The 15,764-nt window shown below is 34.2% G+C and overlaps 1 protein-coding gene across 2 annotated transcripts in view; it reads right to left on the bottom strand.

The window, feature by feature from the left end:
• The window catches only part of LOC135845371 (uncharacterized), a 160,438-nt gene that overhangs the window by 98,006 nt on the left and 46,668 nt on the right, over positions 1 to 15,764 (bottom strand). The window lies entirely within an intron of this gene.

Here is a 15,764-nt window from a genome sequence, read left to right as displayed (position 1 = left end):
ACACCAAAAATGTTTTTAATAAATTATGTTTTTGGTTTTTCTAAATATATGTGAACAAATCCGAAAAACAAACCTAGTTTTTCAAACACCTCTAAACAGGGAAAAAATTGATCGATTTTTTTTCAGAAAATATTTTCTTCTGATATTTTGGCAATTTTTGACTAATTTTGAAAAAAAAATCTAGAAATTAGAAATCGAAAAAAATGTTTGATACCTACAATTTTGGAGCTCCTAAAAGCAATTTTTAATCAAAATTCACCCCCCCCCGCTCAACCTGGCTTTGGAGGAAATGGTCAGTTCCAAATAATAGTATTTGAGATTCTGCATTGACGTAGGTAAAATTAAGACCACTTCTGAATTCCAACAGGTCATTGAAAATGTTGCAAATTGATCGTTCTTGGGTAATTTTGTGTTTTTGAAATTTTTTTCTTTTTTTAAGAACGTAAGTATCCTGATAATATAGGTACGAGTGTATTTTTTAAGCAAACTGCGAAAATATCGAAAAATATCAATTTTGAAATGAAGGAAATATTTTGGAAAACATAATCCCTATGTAAGTACCTACATACCAATTATTTGGTCATCAAATATCTATCTACATACCATTTCCAACTTTGAGAAAAATAATAACTAAAAACTTGAGTAAAAATCAATTTTTTTTCAAGATTCTGAAATTATCAACATTGAGCTGAAAATTGTAGTTGTTTCAAAAATGATATTTCTTTATGTTGTCAACAGTGACCTGGAAATTAGTTGTTTCAAAAATGATATTTTTCTATGTTTTTGCACTACACGAAATTGTAGGTACCTAATCAATCAAAAATGTGCAAATGTTGCAATAATTGCATTTGCATAAAGTACACATAAACACTATAAAAGTACCTCAAAATCGTAAAAAAAACTACCTAACGAAAAAGTAATAAAAAAGTTCCAAAAATGAGATAAATTTTGTGAAAATTGCAAAAAAAAAATGATCAAAAATGTCACTAAAAATGGAAAATGCCAAAAGTTGATGAATCATTACAAAATATTTAAAACTCTAGGAGGGAGGGGAGCTTAAAATTACAACAAGATCGAAAAAATTACAAAAAATTACAAAAAAAGTTCTGAAAATTACAGGAAGGTACTAAAAATTACAAAACAGTAGGTACTGAAATTTACAAAAAATTGACTGAAAATCTTTAAAACACAATTCAAATATAAAGTATCATAAAAATTATTAAAATGACTTCAAAGTTGGCGAAATTCACTAAATTATTTTTAAAAAGAAAGGGGGAAAATTGAGCTAAACAATGTAAAAATTACTATAAAATTCCTTAAAAATGTCACAAAAAACAGTAAAAATAAATAAAAGTTGATAAAAACACTGCAAAACATGGGGAAAATTCCACAAAAATTATATAAATTACAAAAAAGTAAGTATAACTAACTGAAAATGACCAAAAAAAAGTTTAAAAATCATCAAAATGAAAAATAAAATTTTGCAAAATAATCAAGTAGTTAAATACCTACAATTTGCCAAAAACTAATGGAATTATTTTGTGAAATTTAAAAAAAAAATGTTTGAAAAGGTTTTGAAAACATATAAAAAAAATGAAAAATTATTTTAAAACACCGAAAATAAGCATCAAAGTCACTCAAAATTATCAAAAAGTGCTGAAATTTTAGTAAAATTCTCAAGAAATGAATTAAAATACAAATGCTAAAAACTCGTTGAAAATGATTTTAAAACACTAAAACAGCATTTAATTACAAAAAAGAATTGATATTTTTAAGAAAATTTCCAAAAATCTATGAAAAAGTTTTAAAAACATCCAAAAAACCATTTAAATTATTGAAAATCATCGAACAAAAAATTAAATTTCTGTAAAATTTGCCGAAAATATACCAAAAGATGTTGAAAAATCAATAAAATAATAAAATAATCGTTATATTCAAAATTATAAAAAAGTACGAAAAAGAGCTTAAATTGCAGTAAAATTTGTCTAAAATGCATGATAAATTATCAAAAACGTCTTAGAATCATTATATCCCAGTTGACCACATGCTAGCAAAAAGCTAGCGTTTTATTCGCGTTTTGATAAGTTGCTAGCAATTTACTCGCTTTTTGTGGCCAGCAATAATTATCTCGCTAAAAGTAAGCGATTTTCTTGCAGTTTTTCGCTAGCAAATTCAATTCTAGCAATTTTCGAGCTGTTTTCCAGCGACTCTCAGCTAGCTTTTACTTCACTTTAACTTGCTCGCCTTATGCTAGCGTATTACTGGCGGATACTTGCTCGCAATTCTATGCTAGGACAGTTCAAGCAATATTCTCGCATATCTCAGCTAGCTTTTACTTCACTTCATACATGCTTGCCTGATGCTAGCGTATCACTGATGGATACTTGCTTGCAATTCTATGCCAAGAAAGTTCAAGCAATATTCTCGCATATCTCAGCTAGCTTTTGCCTCACTCTATACCTGCTCGCTTAATGCCAGCGTATCACTGACTAATATGTACCGGCTCACAGTTTTATGATAGGAAACTTCAGGTAATATTCTTGCATCTCTGAGCTAGCATTTACTTAGCCATCTGGCTCTAGAAAAATGTAAGCATATCTCTAGTTTCTGCATCTGGTGACTTGGCGTTTTCTTTGTAGTCAAATGATGGGAACGTGCTACCACCAGATCTTACGCATTTCTCACCAATAAGGTAAAACTGCCTATTAGTACGCACCGCCTATTAGTACGCATTGCGTTTTTCTCGCGATTGGTAACACTGATCGAAAATTTGACTACACCATGACGTAGCTGACTAATGACCCTAGTTTCTCCGAAAAAATCACGCAGTTTGATTGAAAACTCTGTCTCTGAGAACAATTTGAATGAAAAACTGTGTTTTGGATTTTTTTTTCATCAAAATGGGAAATGAGATTGAACATATTAAAATAATGTTATTTGGTAAGTATCTTATACCAATCGATCCATAATTTTATGTAGTTTCTTATGAAAAAAAAGACATTTCGAAAATATTATTTTATTATAGAGCTAGACATCATTTTATGTCAGAACAAAAAACTTCCTATAAGTACGCACCTCCTAAGTCCTATTAGTACGCATCCTTTTTGCATGTAAATTTTCATTTTTTTGATCATTTTGCATTAAAATGAATAAAATTAGCTGAAATTGGTATTTAGTCCATCTAAGTTCAAGATTATGAAGTCTGATCATGATACTGACGCTAATTTCAAAAAAATGGACAAAAAATATGATGTCAAAAAAATATATTTTTTTAAAATCTGAAAACTTTGCTTTTTCGGATATTTGAATTGCTAATTTGGTTTTTTCACAGTAATTCCCTCTAAATATGCCATTACACTTTTTCAGTGCTTTTTGTTGGATTTTTTACCATTTTCAACGTGTATTTACTCATGCGTACTTATAGGCGGACGTTTGCGTACTAATAGGAAGGTACCTTCCTATTAGTACGCATTTGAGTTGACCTCATTTTTGCATTATTACAAAAAAGCAGCAATGGGAAACTCAAAAGTGAGTAAGCAGTTATGTAGCCAAGGGTTCAAAGTTTATGTGTACAAAATTTCATAAATTTTTATGCACAACTCTGGGAGCTGGAGCGTCTCAAACCTTAACCGCGTACTAATAGGCGGTCTTACCTTAAACCTTTTTCTGCGTTATTTATTGTAGCAAAATGCGAGCAAGTATCTTTTCCATCCCTCAGCGCGCATACAAAAATCATTAAAAATATTCCTGCATATGACAATAGGAGTAATTGCACCCCCCCCCCCGCCGATCTTCTGGGGCAACTTGGTGGGTTCAAGTCATTTTAGAGCCTCCAGTAGGCTTTTGAAACTTGAAATTCCCACAACATTAATTAATCAATTGGAGTTGGCAAGCTGAAATTTACTTCGCAGGTTTCAAATGGTTTTGAAGCTTCCAGCTACTTTTAGGAAATTCCAATTTTCCAAAAAACGCCATACAACCTTCGAAAATTCGCTGGAGGCTCCAAAACGACTTGAAATCCACAAGCAGCCCACGTAGAAAAAGTACACTGGTGTCTATTGGAAAATCAGCAGTGTTTCTTAGTAAGGAATTGCCACTAGTGATTTACTTCTCCTACTTAAAATTATGAGTGATGAATTACTGCTGATTTCTCAGTAGAGTAGCGCTACTGATCCATGTAAGCAAATCAATGGTATTTCACTACTGTCTAGTATGTGTGTAGTGAATCACCACTGGCAATTCCTTACTAGGAAACACTACTCATTTCTAAGTGTGTGTCAGAAGGGTTTCACTACATGCTGTCAGTATCAGTGGGGTGCAATAATTTTCAAAAATCAAAAAAATAGGGTTGGGGAATTTTATTTCGAATTTCCCTATCAGCATTGTGATGCTCACATCATGTATGATTTTTCCTGCCTATAACATTTTTAGAAAATTCCTACACCTATACCTCGCGGGGATTCGAACCAGGGACCTACGGATGTCTGACTATACGACCCTAACCACCTGACTACTAGTGCACTACAGTAGATAGGGCATTTAAAGAATATATTTGCTTGCAAACACTCAATTTCAACAGTTCGTGAATTTGAATGTTGAAACTTGAAATTATGAATAATTGGTGAAGTTCTCAAGAGTGTTGATTTCATTTTTGAAAACTATTTCATCCCAAACCCAAAATGAGCTCTAAAGAGGGGGGGATGGACAAAATTGCAAATTTTTTAAAGAAGTGGGCTGTTGATGTCAAAATTTGAAATTTCAATGGTGCTGAATCAATTTTTGAAGACCATTTAACCCCAAACCCCAAAATGGGCTCCAGAAGGGGAGGTATATAGGTACAAAAGTACAAAACCAAAAATTATCAAAAAAAATATGTATGGGTATTAAAATCGCAAATTTATGGGTTCAGAATTCATTTTTTAAGACAATTTGACCTCAAACCCCAAAATGGGCACCAATGGGGGAGGTACAAAATTGTAAACTTTTTAAAGAAGTACATTATTGATATCAAAATTTGAGTTTTCAATGGCACAGAATCCATTTCGAAGACCATTCTACCCCAAATCCCAAAATGGGCTTCAAAAGGGGAGGTACAAAACCAAAATTTTTAAAAAAATTTGAAGAAGTATGTTATTGATATCAAAATTTGAGTTTTCAATGGCTCAGAATCAATTTTTGAAGAAAATTCAATCCCAAACCTGAAAATGGGCTCCAAAGCTAGGAAGGTGCAAAAATGAAAATTTTCCAAAAAAAGTGCAATATTGGTGTGAATTGAAAATTTGGATTTTCAATGGTGTAGATCAGACGTAATTTTTGATAATCATTTGATGGTAAACCCCAAAGCGATATCCATAACGGAGATTCAAAACCAAAAATTAAATTTTCTTATATATTTGGACACAAAATTCATTTTTAAGAACAATTTGATCCTAACTTTCCAAAATGGACTTCAAAGGGGAGGTGCAAAGTCAAAAATTTTCCAAAAAGATACAAAAATAGTACAATATTGGTATCAAAACCGGGATTTTCAATGCCCAGAAATAATGTTTGAAGATCATGTGACCCCAAAACCCAAAATGAGCCTCAAAAAGGTGTAAAATTGCAAATCTTCTCAAAAAAAAGTACAATAAGTATCAGTATCCAAATCTGGATTTTCAATAGCACAGAATTTATTAGACCCTAAATTTGAATCTGCAGTCCTTCATGTTCAAAATCGTAGGTACCTATACTTACATAATCTGATATCTGCATAGCATTCTTCAAAACTTTCGAATTTTTTTCCTCTTCCCCCACCCTAATTAGGGGATTTTTAGTTAGCAGGACAAGTGGTTGATGACATTTCTAATATGGTGTACATTTACTAGTAAATAACTATTGGACCACTACTGTTCAGTAGGCAAACATGACTGCTGAGTGGTGCATTTTGTGGTAAATAATTATTGATGTGTAGTAAAAAACTACAACACATCTACTGAGTTGTATGTAGTAAGTAACTACTGAGCCATACTACTCTGTAGGTGAACACTATTGTTGAGTGGTACATTGAATGGTGAAATATTACCAATGTGTAGTTAAAAACTACTAATCTACCACTGAGATGTAGTAAATAACTACTGAACCACTACTACTGAATAGGTAAACACCACTGTTGAGTGGTGTATTGAATGGTGAAGTATTATTGAGTAGTAGTTAGAAACTACTACTCTACTACTAAGCTATAGTAAATTACTGCAGAAGTCATACTGCCCTGCAGTGCAACACTACTGTCCAGTAATAAATCAAGTACTGAAAGCACTACTGATGTGGTGTGAATTACTACTTAGCACTACTGTTAAGTAGTGAATTACCACTGCCCCCTGTAAGTCTTTTCTACGTGGGAGTCGACTTCGTAGCGTATTAAAATTAGTTTGCAGAATGAATTTCGACTCTCCATCTCAGTTTGATGAAATTTTGTGAAAATTTAAAGTTTCAAAAATCTGCTGGAGGCTTCAGGAATTTTCAAAGAGTCGCTGGAGGCTCCAAAACGACTTGAAATTCACCTGCAGTACTTCGTAGCGTATTGAAATTAGTTTTCAGAATAAATTTGAGCTTTACAACTTCAATTTGAGTTTCAAAAATCTGCTGGAGGCTCCAGAACTGCTCAAAACAAGTTGAAACCGTTTCCCATCGATTTGGCATGTCGAAAATAGGGTATATCCCAAATGTCAGGTTTCTTGGTCAATTTGGTAAAATTTTGATTTTTTCTCACATTTTGGCCAAAATTTGATTTTTGAAAATTCACCAAAAATCGAAAAAGGTACTTTACCACTTGAAATTTTGACAGGTGATGAATTTTTGCATGATCTTTCGATCTACGTTCGTAAGGTTTGAAAAATTTCGTGCACGTCCTATGTTGAAACGCGAAATCTGCGATTTCGGCTGACCTTTCAATCAAAATTGCCGCCATTTTGTAAGTAAGGCCAATTTTTTTTCAGCAAGTTTGCTTTAAAATGTTCCTTAGGATGTCCCCTTTAAGGAAAAAGTTGTCCCGGAGGATCGGCAGGGGGTGCAATTACTCCCATTGCCGTGGACTAAAATGTTGTTCAAATGTTTTTGAAATTTTTCATTTTCATGGTTTGTTTGATACTTCATTTTCAAATTTTAAATTTTGGCAATTTTTCTATTTAAAAAAAAAAACTTCATTTTTTATTTAATAAAGAGATTTTTCAACCTAAGCGCTAGCATGATGCTAGCGAATTGCTAGCGTCGATCTCTCTCATGGTATAGTTTGCTACTCTTAGATAAAGTGTGTCATCAAGTTGAATATAAGCTCAAGGTGGTAACTTGTTGAAAAGTAAGAAGAGTGACATCACTCTTCTTATACTATCCCAAGATGCTAGCGTTATGCTAGCTCTGAGCTGGGACAGTCGCCTAATTTTTGGAATATCCTGGAATACTACCACCTGTTAAAAATAAACACCCAGAATTTTAAAAATTAATTAACACTAATTACTTTACTGATCAAAGTTTTTCTACGCTAGCAAAATGCTAGCTTCTTGCTAGCATAATTTGCGCTAGCGTAAATGGTGCCGGAATATGAGACACTTTTTGCAAAAATTGCTAGCAAATCAGTCGCGATTTAGTCGCATGTACGTAGCAGAATGCAGAGCAAAGTGCCAACAAAATGCTAGCTTTTTGCTAGCTTTGTGCCAGCTACGTGCTAGCTATTTGTGCGCAATTCTGCTACTCTAATGCGACCTAATCGCAACTGATTTGCTAGCATTTTTTTAAAAAAGTGTCTCAAATTCCGGCACCATTTACGCTAGCACAAAATTTGCTAGCATTTGGTCAACTGGGATTAGGTACTTATCGTAAAATTTGCATAAACAGCGTTAAAATGAGTGAAAATTGTCAAAAAGTGATATTTCAAGAGCATTTACCGAAGATGGATTAAAGAATAGTAGAACTAAATTTAAATTTTCAACCACCCGGTATAAAGAACTCTAAAACTTGTTTTGAAATTTGAAAATTGCCCACATAACCATTTTTAGAAATTGTACCAATTTTCACGAAGCAGGTTGAGCAGACCTAAAAGCAAAAAAACATGATTTTTTCGAAAATATTTGTACCTGCCTTCTTTTGTTTAAGGGCTCATATCTCTCTTCCAAGGACACCTCCGAGGCTAAAAAAAAAACTTTCTAGGTCATTTTCAACTCAGGACTGATTAAGGTCCTCGTGAAATTTGATAAAAATCTCCATTTTTTTTCGTCATTCGCTTCATTGCAAAAATAGCAATAATAAATTTAATTTTGATAAATTGTGATCTGTCACGAGAAAACCAGCTTAGTGTCCAAAAAACCGATATCTTTTTTATGGTGGATATTTGAAGTACTTAGGGTGCTGAATCCGACTGTGGGGGTTGAAACGTTCGCGAACGATTCTCTTGACCCTAAATCTGAGGTTAAAAAAATAGAGCAACTACAGTAAAAATTGAAAGAATTTTTTTTTTTTGATTTTCTTGAAAGGTATGTTCTGGGGAGTCAAAATGCAAATTTTTGCAACAATCGGCCCACATTTGGAGGATTTGTGCCATATTTTGGAATTTGAGTAAGGCTTGAGTTGGAAAAATCAACTCTTTTCACCTTGAACAAATTTGTTAAGGAACGTGATAAATTTAATAATAATAACTTATTCTTCATTAATAATTCATACTCGGGTAGTTTTTGCAACATTTTTGGCAAAAAATTCAAAAAAATCGAAAAAATTGATTATGGGAAATTTTGATTATTGGACTTGGCAACCTTGAATCTGATGATTCTGAAAAAAATATATCTGCTTATGTTGGCACTCATGAGGGCCAAAAGTGGTGCAAGTTTCACGGACCTACAAATTTTAGATCCCCTGATACGTATGGACTCAAAACTTCAAATAACCTTCCTGTAAAATTATACGTTTTGGACACTAGGTTGGTTTTCTCGTGACAGATCACAATTTAACTAAACCTGAAATATATTTCCAGCATTTGAAAAAATTCGTCGAATAAGTTAAAAATTTGATTTCAAGATACGGGTACCTACTCAAGTTATTTCAGTGAGTCAGATTTCAATATCAACTCAACCATGTGTTGATGGGTTGCAAAGGAAGCACTTTGTAAGTTTAGTTTTCGATGTATCCATTTTCCACACCATTAAAAAAATGTTTTTAAAAGTCATTCAATAAATTTAAAAAAAAAAAAGTTGAGATAATATGCTTATTTCAAATTGCTCTGGAGGCTCCAATTGCATGGTCATATAGATACACCGGACATAATCCCCTGACATTTTATGTTAACCTAACCTAACTTTTTCTTTTGGGGGGGGGGGGATTCCTAATCTCATTTATAAGCTCAACATATTATCGTATACTTATCACCAGATTTCTGAAATGAACTAATCCAAAAGTTTATTGTGAAAATGACCAATTTTCAGTACGACTTAATGTATCACTTGAAGTTCAAAATTCCAAGCAAAGTGAGAATATTGATAAAAATTCGCCCAGAATCAACTTCATGATTACCTATTTGAAATCTCACGAAAGTTTTGACCCAATCCATAGCACTTGTACTCGTATTTTAACCGAATCCAAAAAAATATAAAAATACCTACAAAAACCATTCTAATACTTTCTGCAACATAAATTAGGTAAAAATCTCGCACGATAATTCTTCTGATTCAATTTCTGTGTTATTTGAAACCTTCGAGCGGTTTGTACTTTTTTACAGTAATTTGATATGCACACATTGTACTGATAGCGACATGTGTACGTGTAGGTAAGTCTAAACTCTAAAGTATAGATATCTATGGGGTTTTTACAAGTCGATGGCTCGTATAGTTAAAATAGGCATATATTCACATGCAGGTCCATTATAATTTCCGCATAAATGGTTAATGCTGGACCGGCGGCGCGGCTCGCCGTTTGCGTTTGGTTTTGTATAAAACAATAAATAACACGCGAAACACTTTCTCCTCGTCAACAATTAACAATCATCGTACATACTTGGTACGCGAATAGCTTCCCACAGCTGGAGCTGGAATCGTTAAATGGCCATTATTGTACTTGGGAACGACTCGGATTTCTTATACACCATATACACATAGTTAGTCCAACATGCACATATCGGCTCGTGTAAAGTATATTACAAGATGACGGAAAAAATTGTATAATAACGAGGTAAAAATTATGACGTTTTTACACTAATAATAATAAGTATACCATTCGGAAATATTCGAACTTCTCTTTGCAACTGCATCTAGACGACGACGATGAAGGGAATTATTTAATTAATTTTTTTCTACTTTTTTTTTTTTGCTTCTAAAATGAAAAACCGGATTGAACGTAATCCGCGTATCGAACGCGATTGGCCGCCGGGCAATGGACATATTTCAAACGAACGGAGCTCAGAGCTCGGAGCTCGTGAGCAATTCTTAAATATCCGCCACTCACCTATGCGTCCTCGGCGAATTTTCTACCATTAGATACGATAACGGTAATTGATGGCATCTGCGGAATTTACCTTTCGACAGATGAATGCTCTATACGTAGGTAAGGTAGGCTATATACGAGTAGTAGATATGTATACCACAGCACAAGGTGAAATAAGAAGACGAAGAGGCGAGTTCTATAGTGTAATGCGTGTCAGGTGAAGTTGTTTTAGTTATACCTATGATAGTAGTAATACTCGTACAGCGATCGACGTGGTAGTCGCCGGGCTGCTGGCCGCGGCCAAAGCCAGCAGCAACCCACCATAATACTGGTGCGTATAGTAATAAAAACGGTAATGGCAGCAATAATGTCTTATAGTATGCTCCGCGTGTGTAATACCTTGATTTTCCACTTGCTGATTCTTTGCAAGGTGCTCGATCCCGATGCATTTGCTGGTATAGTGTTCTATAGTACTATTCAAGCCTCCAAATCCAAAAGGTCTGCAAATGGTACTTTTTAATGCCAATTAACCCTCTTATTACACTCAGATCACAGCGTGTACACAGTTTCAGCTTCAAATCTTGTCCTTCGCATTTTTTACCCAAGTATCATATTCAAGGAGCAATTCAGGTTCTAAGAGAAGCTCTTGGTCACTCATTTTGTTCACTAGAGTTTATGGAAACCCATACAGTGGCTCTCAGAAGGTACATAGCTGATCAATGCAAAAACTGAGGGTTCTGCCAAAAAAGCTATTTCTGGTTACATTTTAACTATAATTATGTGCAGTTGTGCGCGAGATCCAAATCTGACACCAGCAGGAGAAATTGAAACTCGACCAGCTACATATATGACCATTGACCATGACTTTGGAGCCTCCAGAGCAACTTGAAATGAATACTTACAAGTGCAGAGAAATTTCAAGTCGTTTCGGAGCTTCCAGCGGTTTTTTGGAAATTACTGGAGCCTCCAGCAGATTTGTCAATGCTAGAAATGTCCATAAAATTTTACCAAACACGGTTGGAAATACAATATTTACCCTGCACATCAATTTCAACGCGCCATCAAGTCGATTTCTGGTAAGTTAACGCCATTTTGGAGCCTCCAGCCAATTTTTGAAAATCTTTAAAGCTTCCAGTAGATTTTTGAAATTTAAAAATTTCACAAAATTGCACCAACTGGAGTAGAAAAGCGGAAATTCACTCGGCCAACTATTCTGAAGATGGATTTCAAGTCATTTTGGAGCCTCCGATGGTTTTTTGGAAATTACTGGAGCCTCCAGCCGATTTGTCGATGCTTGAAATTTCCATAAAATTTTACCAAGCAAGGTTGGAAATCCAAAATTCACTCTGCACTCTAATTTCAACACGCTATTAACTTAATTGTTGGTGGATAAAAGTCATTTTGGAGCCTCCAGCCACTTTTTGAAAATCTTTAAAGCCTCCATTAGATTTTCGAAATTTGAAATTTTCACAAAATTGTATCAATTGGAGTTGGAAAGCCGAAATTCACTCGGCTAACTATTCTGAAGATGGATTTCAAGTCATTTTGGAGCCTCCAGCGGTTTTTTTGGAAATTACTGGAGCCTCCAGCTGATTTTTCAATGCTCGAAATGTGCATGAAATTTTACCAAACAGAGCTGGAAATTCAAAATTCACGTTGAACTCCAGACAAATGCTGGCGGGTTTGAGTTATTTTGGAGCCTCCAGCAGATTTTTTTAACTGGAAATTTTCACAAAATTTCATCAACTGTAGTTATAAAGCCAAAATTTACTCTGCTAACTAATCTGCAGATGGATTTCAAGTCATTTTGGAGCCTCCAGCGACTTTTTGAAAAGTACTGGAGCCTCCAGCAGATTTTTACCGCTCGAAATTTCCATGAAATTTTACCAAACAGAGCTGGAAATTCAAAATTTAGTCTACACTCTAATTTCAACACGCTATCAACTCAACTACAGGTGGGTTCGAGTAATTTTGGAGCCTCCAGTGATGTTTTGAGAATTCTTAGAGCCTCCAGCAGATTTTTGAAACTTGAAATTTTCACAAAATTGCATCAAGTGGAGTTGGAAAGCCGAAATTCACTCGGCTAACTATTCTGAAGATGGATTTCAAGTCATTTTGGAGCCTCCAGCGGCTTTCTGGTAATTACTGGAGCCTGCAGCAGATTTGTCGATGATCGAAATTTCCATGAAATTTCACCAAACAGAGTTGGAAATTCAAAATTCATTCTGCTAACTAATCTGCAGATGGATTTCAAGTCATTTTGGAGCCTCCGATGGCTTTTTGGAAATTATTAGAGCCTCTTGCTGATTTTTCAACGCTTGAAATTTCCATGAAATTTTACCAGACAGAGCTGGAAGTCCAAAATTTAGTCTGCACTTCAATTTCAACACACTATCAAGTCAACTACAGGTGGGATCGAGTAATTTTGGAGGCTCCAGCGACTTTTTTAAAAATTCCTAAAGCCTCCAGCAAATTTTTGAAACTTGAAATTTTCACAAAATTTCATCAAATGAAGTTAGAAAGCCAAAATTTACTCTGCTAAGTAATCTGCAGATGTATTTCAAGTCATTTTGGAGCCTCCAGCGGCTTTTTGGAAATTACTGGAGGCTCCAGCAGATTTGTCAATGCTCGAAATTTCCATAAAACTTTGCCAAACAGGTTTGGAAATCCAAAATTCGTGGAAATTTCGAGTATTGAAAAATCTGCTGGAGGCTCCAGTAATTTCCAAAAAGTCGCTGGAGGGTCCAAAACGACTCGAAATCTAACTGCAGCCGGTTTCACAGCGTATTGAAATCAGTTTACGGAATATAAATTTTGACTTTCCAACTGCATTTTGATAAAATTTTCAAATTTCAAAAATCTACTGGAGACTTCAAAAATTTTTAAAAAGTCACTGGGTGCTCAAAAATGACTTTAATATGCCATCAGTCGAGTGAATTTTGGATTTCTAACTTCGTTTGGTAAAATTTTGTGAGAATTTCAAGTTTCAAAAATCTGCTGGAGGCTCCAGAAATGCCCAAAACAGATTGAAACTGTTTCCAATCGATTTGGCAAGTCGAAAATAGGATATCTGCCAAATTTTAGCTTGCCTGGTTAATTTGGTAAAATTTTGATTTTTTTCTCATTTTTGGCTTAAATTTGATTTTTAAAAATTCACCAAAAATCGAAAAATGCACTTTAGCGCTTGAAATTTGGGCTGATGATAAATTTTTGCGTGCTCTTTCGATCTAGCTTTGTCCAGTTCAAAAAATTTTGTACGAGACTTATGTTGGAAATCAAAATCTGCGATTTCTCCAGACCTGACAATCAAAATGGCTGCCATTTTGTTAGTAAATCTAACTTTTTTTTTGGCAAATTTGCCTTAAAATGATCCTTAGGATCTCCCCTTTAATAAAAAAAAAGTAGTTTCGGAGGATCGGTCGATTTCACCTTTAAACAGTAGATACCTATCCATAAACAGCAACAGGCCCCATTACCCATTACGTTTTTGTTCTATGGCTAAAATAATTTTGTTTAAAAAAAAAATTTAGGTACCTACTTACTGAAATGAAACTTTTCCCGTACCTATCTAAACATTTCAACTCGACGGTTTCGGCATACACACTATCTACCTACATTTTTTCCTCATCAAAAGTATACCTACCAACCTGTATACCTATGGAAATATGGGTCAATATTAATTGCCATAATTAACACTCATTAAGTATCTATTATACTTCGATATCATTCTGCTATCTATTGAACGTCGTCGTCGGCGATAATAAGAAATTAATGTGCAAACCAGTCTCATTGAACACATCGCAATCGAATCTCCTACCAAGATTGCTAACGCGACGAGGGACGACGACGAGCTCTATGACATAATTTTTATTTCCTTCTCAAACACGACGAAAAGAGTGAAAAAAAACAATCGGCCAAAAATTGATTTATAACGGCGCTTTTAGGATTTCTCGCAAATATGAACGCTCCAGATTCCAAATTGGTACTTAACTAGTATACGATCTGACCTCATCGAAACAATCCAATAATTACCACCTTTCTCGCGAGTCAATGTACTGGTCTCGTAGGTAGGTATTCTTCTTGTTGTAGGTAGTTCAGCATCGGCGTGCCGGTTATTTAAATTTTTGTTTTCATTATTTATTACTTATTAATAGTTCAGAGCGGAAGATTGATGGGTAGGGTGTTCCTGTGCACGGTGTATGTTTCGGATAACGTAACTAATGATGGAATTTTTACATGCCTTACAACTGGACTAATTAAGTAGCAAGGTTAATCGTCGAGATTATACTTTGAAGATGAGCGCTATATTCGGGTTTCATTTCATTTATAGGATTAATAGTTTTGCATTCTTTTGGGCATATGATTATTATTTTGAGTTTAAAGTCGTTTTTTTTTATGGATGATTATTGGTCAGTTTGGTATATTATGGATCTAAGTACCTATATAAAATGCTTGTGCACTTTCAGTTTCTTATTACTTGGTAGAAAAAAATTGAAGATTGTAATTTCTCTATCGTTGTTTTGAAATATTTTATAGCTTTTTCCACCAACGACGATGAAATCTACGAATTTATTACTCGTATTTTAAGCACCATACCGTATATCTACATACATCTATAGCTGGACTTGTGTACAAAGTACAAACAGATGATGGTAAAAAATTGTATACCTATGTTGTGTATAATTTGCAACAATTTTGATTCGCCACATTTTGCCACAAGTCGACCACGCAAAGATCAAACTGGGTCTAAAGAGGTGTGTATCGTACTCTCCTAAATTATTTAAACCATAGTCGATGAGTCGATGGAATTTTTCATTGTTATCAAAATGAAATCCACGACTAAATATTCGTTATTTTTATTTATTTTTTTTTGATAGCATCCACCCAAAAAATAATTACTGAGGACCCCTGAAGAGCTATTAAGGTATGCAGGATATCGATAAAATCTTCAAATATCTCATACAAGGTTACAATACCTCCATATATCTACGTACAGCTCGTACAACCTCAGCACATAGAAAAAAAAATTGGGTATTAAATTCATACGTTCAAGTATGAAGTATCTATCTGCGTATAGGTACGTCTGATGGCCAATAAAACTTATGCTAATTTCAACAAGTGTATCATTATCATGGTAAATAATAATTTTTCTCAACACACCCTATTATAAACCCACATCTACAAAAAAAAAAAAAAGGAGAAAAAAATCATTGAAAGGCGGAAAACACCATTTGGCGATCTGTAACAGCTCGATGCAGTATTCATTGGAGAATAATTTTAATGATATGCCATTTTTTTACATACAGACGTATATGTACACATGT

This window comes from Planococcus citri, chromosome 4 (genome assembly GCF_950023065.1).
Source record: "Planococcus citri chromosome 4, ihPlaCitr1.1, whole genome shotgun sequence".
Lineage (NCBI taxonomy): Eukaryota > Metazoa > Arthropoda > Insecta > Hemiptera > Pseudococcidae > Planococcus > Planococcus citri.
Note: the sequence above shows the minus strand (reverse complement) of the source record. Positions and strands in the feature narration are given on the sequence as shown.